Source organism: Silene latifolia, chromosome 8 (genome assembly GCF_048544455.1).
Source record: "Silene latifolia isolate original U9 population chromosome 8, ASM4854445v1, whole genome shotgun sequence".
NCBI classification, from domain to species: Eukaryota; Viridiplantae; Streptophyta; class Magnoliopsida; order Caryophyllales; family Caryophyllaceae; genus Silene; species Silene latifolia.
The window spans coordinates 11,006,522-11,014,980 of NC_133533.1; the positions used below are offsets into that span (position 1 = coordinate 11,006,522).

At 40.7% G+C, this 8,459-nt stretch overlaps 1 pseudogene; it reads left to right on the top strand.

Annotated features, from left to right (window-relative positions):
* Positions 1-527: 527 nt before the first annotated feature.
* Positions 528-3,190, top strand: LOC141594658 (heat shock cognate 70 kDa protein-like; annotated as a pseudogene).
* The last annotated feature ends 5,269 nt before the right edge of the window (positions 3,191-8,459 follow it).

Below are 8,459 nucleotides of genomic sequence, written 5' to 3' on the forward strand. Positions count from 1 at the left end.
ATACTTTGCGACGGTTTCTCCAAGAAACCCATCAAGTGGTACGAAAGAATGGTTTTTTGAGGGACGATTTCTCTAGGTTATTGTGAAATTACTAACACAGGAATGCTCGAAATTGCTTTGAGGGGTGGCTTCGAGTCTCGATACTATAGTAAACCACCCTCCCACCCACCCACATACTTGTATGGCAAACACAGATATAAAGGTATGTGAGAAGGTGATATTGCGGCGACCTAGTACTCATAGAATAAGTTGAAAAATTAGTGCGGTAATACCACACGTAATGCCTAATACCAAATCTCGTTAGACAGAGTATGTTTCTTGTAGAAAGAAGAGTTTACAAAGTCTAATACAAAACTTATAATAATCGACTATATTAATCCCACGCTATAATTCAATAAACAAACTCTTTCTATTCAGATTTCGAAAGAATCACTGAAATCGAGTTGACAAAGATGCGTTCGTCGCTCTCAACTCTGAAGGAGAAAGGTGAGAGCTCGTGCAAGAAGACAACCACGAGTAGAAATCTAATGGAGCCTGCTATTGGGATCGATCTAGGGACCACATACTCATGTGTTGGGGTTTGGCAACACAATCGTGTCGAGATCATCACTAATGACTTGGGCAACCATACGACACCGTCTTGTGTCACTTTCACCCAAAGCCACTGCCTTATTGGCGATGCCGCTAAAACCCAGGGCCCCATGAACCCTACCAACACTATCTTTGGTTTGTTCTTTGCCTTGTGTTCTCTTACCTTTTCGTTTTATTTAACTGATATTTGTATATTACGGAGTATAATATTATTACGAGTGCAGATAAGATGCACTCGTAATAATATTACCTTTTTTACAGTTCAATTTTACACAGTTTTTAAAACATCACACAAACTTTGGAGAAATGGTCTCTCGGTTATTGAAGACCACTTTATCGTACCCTTTGATGTATTTTTTTTTTTACAGTTCAATTTTACTCAGTTTTTTAAAATAATTTTACAAGTTTTTTTTTTTTCTCATATCAAAATATAATGACGTGAAATATAAAAAATTAAAGAGGTGTCCATTTAGCATGATTAAGTAATACTCCCTCCTATTCAGGGTTTTCTTCCCTATTTCCATATTCGGTTATTCGGGTTTTCTTCCCTATTTACTTTTTTGGGTTGATTTGTGTGGTCCAAATTCAATGGCATGTGGGGTAGTGTGTTTTGTATGGTGCAAATTGATTTCCTTATTTTTTGGGTAAAAAGTAAAGGGGAAGAATATAGTGAATAAGAGGGAGTATAAAAAATAAAAACTCTATAAATACCGCGCATTCATTACGCGGGATCTAAACTAGTTTTTACATTACATATATACATTAATTAATGGGTTTTTCTAACATGTTAACCCCTTTACATAATGTCATGGTAATAATGAGTTTGGATTTCAATTTATCATGATATATTGATGTTAATCTTTCTTTTTATAGTATCTTAAATGTGCCTATTGGGCACATTTTAAAAAAACCCTTATTGTATTCATGATTAAAAAATTTCTATTGACAGAAACGAAGAGGCTAATTGGAAGAAAATTCGATGACCCACTAGTTCAAGATGACATGAAACTCTGGCCTTTTAAAGTCATTGTTGACCCTGAGAATCCTAAAGGTAACAACCCTAGATTTGTGGTAACCTAAAAGGATGAGGAGAAGCTATTTACTCCTGAACAAATATCGTCAATGATTCTAGTGAAGTTGAAAGACATTGCCGAAACCTATCCGATCGGTAAAGAAGTCAAGGATGTTGTTGTTAATGTTCCTGCTTATTTCAATGATGCACAACGTAAGGCGATTAAAGATGCTGGAGTTATTGCCGGACTTAATGTTGCGCGCATTATTAATGAGCCCACAGCTGCTGCTATTGCCTATGGTCTCGACAAGGAGCTTACTGGATACAATGCCAAGACAAAAAATATCTTGGTGTTTGATCTTGGTGGTGGAACCTTCGACGTCTCTGTAGTGACGGTCCAAAAAGATTCCTTTGAGGTTAAAGCCGTGAGTGGTGATACTCACCTTGGCGGAGGTGATTTTGACACGAGATTGGTGAGCTACTTTGTGGACATGTTTTCTAGGAAATATAAGAAAAATTTGGATGAAAACCCCAGGGCTTTAGGAAGGTTGAGAGCCGCCTGCGAAAGGGCTAAGAGGAACCTTTCTTCGACTACTACGACATCAATTGAAATTGATTGTCTTTATGATGGAATAGACTCCTCTTCAACAATATCTCGTGCAAGGTTTGAATACCTGAATCAAGACCTGTTCAAGAAATGTTTAGTATTAGTGGACCAGTGTCTAACAGACGCGAAGATGAAAAAAACGGATATGCATGATATACTGCTTGTGGGGGGGTCAACTCGGATCCCGAAGGTGCAACAATTGTTACAAGACCACTTCGATGGGAAAGAGCTATGTAGAAGTATAAATCCTGATGAGGCGGTTGCCTATATATGGAGCCACTTCTCAAGCGGCAATCTTAGCAGGTGTTCTAGATAATCACAAGGATATTGTTCTTGTCGACGTTAATCCTTTGTCGCTGGGTATTGAGGTTAATAGTAGATGCTTGAGTGTTGTTGTTCCCCCAAATACAAGTATACCTACTAAAATTATCAAGTGCAATTATTTGATAGCAAAAGATAACCAAGTTACAGTGCCTTTCAATGTCTATGAGCGTGAGAGATACATAGCCAAAGATAACAACTTCTTGGGCAAGTTTGTGTTGTACGACATACCACCAAGACCTAAGGGCGAGGCTAAGTTCGATGTCTGCTTTGAGATTGATGTTGATGGTATCCTGACTGTCTCAGCTAATCTTGTCGGTACCAAAAGCAAGGAGAAGATCACTATCACCGAGCATAGCGGACGGCTAACAAAGGAGTTGATCGATAGGATGGTGTTAGAGGGTGAGATGTTTAAGGCTCAAGACGAGGAATACAAAAGGGCAATTGAGGCTAAGACCGCCTTAGAGAATTACATAGAGGAGGTTAGCGCGATGGTTAGACAATGGCGCAATAGGTTCAGGAAGAAGGATAAGAGATCGGTGGAGGAAGCAATTGAGCAGACATTGAGATGGTTAGATTGGAACGATCTTTGCGGTGATGCGTCTATGTTTGAGCGAAAGAAGGATGAGCTTCAGAGGGCCTTTTTGATGATATTTTGATGATGCGGGTGTTCTTTTCGACTTTTCTGTTTTGTATCTTTTCATTTTATCTTATATAACCATACACTCTTGAAATGTATATAAATGTTGCAATGTTAAAGAAGAACTTTAAAGTAGTACCTCATGTGTAAAGGCCGAAGAATCATTGCAGTTAAACTTGATATCCAGGCTACTTACAACCAATGGCGGATCTTGAAATAAAAAATAAAGCCATAAAGAGGGTCATATGTGAACACTTAATCTCGTGTATGAATGAATACTCACATTCAACCACTGAATCAAGGGGTGCTGACCCACCGAGTGAACAATTATTCGCCAACGTGAATATGGATTTAAATTATTGGGAAGTGAGACCCCCTTCCGAGATAACTAAGATTCTCCACTCGACAATTTAATAGTCGAATTTGATAAGTTGTGTAAACGTTATTTCTTGCCTCTTCCATTATGTTTATGTAATATATATAGTACAATCGATAGTTAGAGTTACAATACTACGAGCCCATAACAGTCATAAGACGATACTAGGCTAAGGCCCATAAACACGACTCTATTACCCCCTCTCAAGTTGGAGCATGGGGATTCAAAATGCCCAACTTGCTAACTAAGAGTACAAACTGAGACACACCAAGCGACTTAGTCAGAACATCAGCCAGTTGCATCGAGGTAGAGACATGAGACGTAGCAATTAGACCATCCTGAATGGCATCACGAACAAAGTGACAATCAATTTCAATGTGTTTGGTTCTCTCATGAAACACAGGATTGTGAGCCAGATGCAGTGCTGATTGACTATCACAGGAGATATGAACCGGAGAGGAGTGAGTCACTCCAAGGCATTCGAGAAGACCACGGAGCCACTTAACTTCACACGTAATCGCAGCAAGTGCCCTGTACTCGGCCTCAGCGGATGAAAGCGCGACAGTGGGTTGCTTTTTAGTTTTCCAGGAAAGAGGAGACGACCCAAGAAAGACGAACCAGCCTGTAAGAGATCGTCGAGTAAGGGAACACGCACCATAGTCTGAGTCACACCAACCTGATAGTGTCAAGGAAGCACGAGAGCTTAAGAAGATGCCTTGACCGGGTGTACCTTTAAGGTATCGAACAGTACGCAATGCGGCATTCCAGTGGTCATCACGAGGTTTGCTCATAAATTGAGATAAGATATGTACTGTGTATGTAATACCCCGTATTTTATATTGTTTATCGAGTCGAGTAATTGTCTGGTCGTATTGATATCGTAGAATCGAGTTATGCGTAAGCTTGTCAAGACGGGTTTAACTGAATGAGATCACGTAACTAATTCTTTTACCAACCACGCGGACCCATAACATTTACCCACTTACCCAATCACGCTTACCCATGACCCATTTACCATCTAACCTAAAATTTAACCTAATTCTACCCCAACATCCTAAACCCTACTCCCTCAACCGCCTACCTCTTTTCAACGGCCCATATCTCAGCCTTCACGCAATTCGAGAAAGAGAGAGCGAGCGTGGGCATTGACGGCGCAGCAGGGAAGAGCTTAGGGTGGTTGTCGACGTGGTGAGGCGGCCCTGGTGGTGGTTGTCGTGACGGTTTAGGTAAGCAGTCATCATTCCTTTTCTCTTTTGTTGGTTGTCAGGTTGTGGTTGTTGTCTCGGTGTGTCGCAGAGAGGTAATAAGGGTGGTTGGTGTCGGGGTAATGGTGTTGGGTGGTCTGAGTCGCTCCTATTGGTGGCGGTCAAGTGGGTTTTGGGTGGTGGTGGTGGTTGTGAAAGGCGGCAGCGACAGGGGTAGCCAAAACGGGTTTTGGGTTACGGTTTCAGACGGGTTTAGGTGGGTAGTTTTGGGGTGGTTGATAACTCGATATTTTACGCACTTTTAACCCACGTTTTATCTCTTATTTAGTCTAATTAATAACCCGAGTTAAGTTAATTCACCCATTTTAGTACTAAATAAAATATTAGTCGTCTAGTTTTATATAATGTAATTTATATTACTTTTTGGAAATTGGTACTGCTTTTGGACGTTTCATTTTTGTAGGTACTAACCCGAGTCGAGTAAAGCAAATAAAACAGAGCAGTCGAGTGATGGGTCAATAATTAAGCTAACGAGTTTGGGCCACGATGCATTGTTTGTGATGCTACTTGCTCACTCTTCACGTGGGCTTTCACAACTAATAGTCCACAACAATTAGTGGAAACAAGTGTGAATCTCAAGTTTGTCTTGTATTCCTCAACAAAAGGAAATGACGGAGCCTTCATTTGGGTGTTGTGGGCTGGCACGTGAGGAAACTAGAAGGGAAGCAGCTCATTCATTTTTTGGGGGGTCTAGAGGGTTCTCAACAGGGGAGCCGTCATTTTGGGTTCTTTGGCTGTGTCCCAGGCAGAAGAGCACCGAGAAGAAGAGTAGAGTAGTTAGGATTTGTTCTACAATAAAATCAAATAAAAATCCCTTTTTTTCTTCCTTGTTTTTAGTTTATCATCTCAAATTACAATATTTGTGTGGAGATTTCTCATTTCATTCTATTTAATTGTAAGATGGGTATAATTTCTTCTCTCCCTTTCTCTTATTGTTATTTAATTATTGTTATGTATTTAATTAGTTTAATTACTTTAATTAGTCCAAGATTTAGTCTTTATTAGTCTTACCTTGTTTAATGTTAGTTTACTCATGTTTATTAGTCATTAAATTAGATTAAAGTCTCACTCTTTATTGTTCTATTGTTCTTAGCACCATGTTTAGTATAGTTAAAAATGTAATTAATGTTAGATTAGTAATGAGTAGTGAGTAGTATTTTCACTAGGACTCGGTTTGACTCGACATGAGTAATTTCGCTAATTGATTCTCATAAAGGCTAATTATTTGGGGAAATTTGTGAGGGTAGTTTAGAGGAATGATTTGGTTTATGGATTGATTTTGGGTAGTGTCGATTTGTAACCCTTGTCCACCAACGAGAGTTGGTTAGGTTGTAAATTAGGTACCCGGAAGTTGGTCTTATTGCTAACCTAGGTTGAGACCGAAAGGGAGAACCAAGGGAGGGTACCTCTAGGCTAGCGTTTGAAATCGACCTCCGAGAGGAGGAGTGGGATGACCCGGAATACGATGAGTGCTTAGTGACCTTGACCAATTACTTGACCACCTCGGGAAAATGCATGTTTTTGGGGTAGTTGGGTGTTGAGTTAGGGATTCCGACCTTCGAACCCGAGAGGGGGGTTGGTGGGTAGAGCTAGTGTCCTATTATGAGCCCGAGAGGGAGTTAGTAGGCGAATTAGAGCCATCTCCCCCTTGCCTTTCTACCCTTATGATTAGCCTAGGAAATTGTTATGTGAAATTACGAATTGTTGTGGGAGAACCGAGTTCTAGGCCCTTTAATCATTTGATTTACAACTTAATCTTTTCTTGCTCATTTTCACTTCTCTTGTTGAATTGCCATTTCTATTACTTGCTTTCTTACTTTAATTGTTTTAATAGTTATTAATTTAGTTAATTAGTTTAATATCAACCAATTTCTTGATTCACGTAGCTAACTTATAATCTAAGACAAAACTAATACTCAAACTTGATCTCCCTGTGGTTCGACCTCGACTACCCTACTACATTAGTTGAGTTATTTGTTTGATTTGGGGAGTGCGACAAACCCACTATCAGTGGTGCCACCGTGGACTAGGGGGAGGTCGAAACGGTGGCGCTATGGTGTCTGTGTGCGTGGCTATACGGGGAGCAGAGTGGTGGTGATAGGGTGGAGTGCTGTTGACAACAGCGGTGGCTGTGGGGTTGTGTTGTGGGCTGCTGTGGTGGCAACCGTGGGAGGTGGAGTGAACCAGGGGGGAGTTCGTGGCCACGGTCGACTCACCGGCGGAGTCGACCCGGTGAGGGTGTTGGTGGGTGCTCAGTCGGACCGGTGTCCGACTGGCGGTATCACGGTGGTAGGGGGCGCGTGGGAGTTCGGGAAACGGGTTGGAAGTCGTGGGTTTGGGCGTGTTTTAGTCGGCTTTGATTCGTTTCTTTATTGTTTAAATTATCGTATTTCGTAGTTAATTTAAATTCCCGAATCATTTAAATGATTTATTTAATTTAAATTCCCGAGTCTTTTAAAATAATTAGAGACGGATTTTGAGTCGGGTTTGTTAAAAGGGAAAAGTTACTATATCGGGAAAGTTTCCATTTTAAGAAATTCTATTTTTAGTAACTTCTATTTTGGGAACGGGAATAGTTAAGTAATTGGTTATCATTTCATTATCTTTCGAGGCGAATTATTGTGGATTATCACCGAGCTTCCGACTATTTTGACTGCAGTTCTGAGGTAGGGAAATACACTTGACTTACCGGTGTTATTAAATTGTGTTGATTTGTTGTGTTTCATATGACCAAGCTGTGATCGTTGACTTGTCCGTGGTTGTGATTTATGTTATGTTTCATATCTTTGGAGTGTGGGTGATCGAACCGTTCGTGTTGAGTATGTTATTTCATTATTTTGATAGCTGGCATGATTTCATTCATTGATATACATATTATGTTGCATTGATTACTGTTGAGCATTGCATATGCATTGGAGTTAGAGGATGGTGTGGTGGTGACGACGATGAGATACGATGTGATGTTGTGATAAGGCCCAGGCTGGTTCTGCAGACTGCCCGGTGTCCTCACAAGGAGTGGCGGATCGACTACGGTCGATATATATAGTCTACCGGGGATCGGTATGGCTGGGCGTTCCGGGTTATGAGTTATGAGATATGAGTTGAGATGGAGATGGAGGTGACGGAGGAGCATGCATCATGCATATCACATTTTGTTGTTTCATTGTTTTCCCTACTCAACCTCGTGGTTGACCCTGTGTATTCGTGAACACACCGTGACGACCCAATTATTGGCGGCGCAGACTTGTGAGGTTTAAGAGATAGGACGGGAGCTGGATGGGCGTGAGACACTGGATCGGAAGACTTAGTAGCTAGATCACTATTTAGAAGACTTTCACTTTTATTCATGTTAATTCTTGTAATTTGATGTAAAGGAAGTTTTGTTATAATTAAGTTAAAGTATTCATATAATTTGCCTTGGAGTTTAATTTGTTATTCACTACCTCGGGAAACCGAGTTGGTATGATTCGGTTTATTAGGGAATGTCTTGCCTAAGGCTCCTTCATAAACCGGGGTGTTACAAAGTGGTATCAGAGCGAACGATCCTCAGGCCTAAACCAATGAACCTAATGAACGTAGGATGTGTCTAAATAAAATGAACCCCTGGGAATAAACTGCTAGGAGCTCACAGTGCGGTTAAGAAGGCG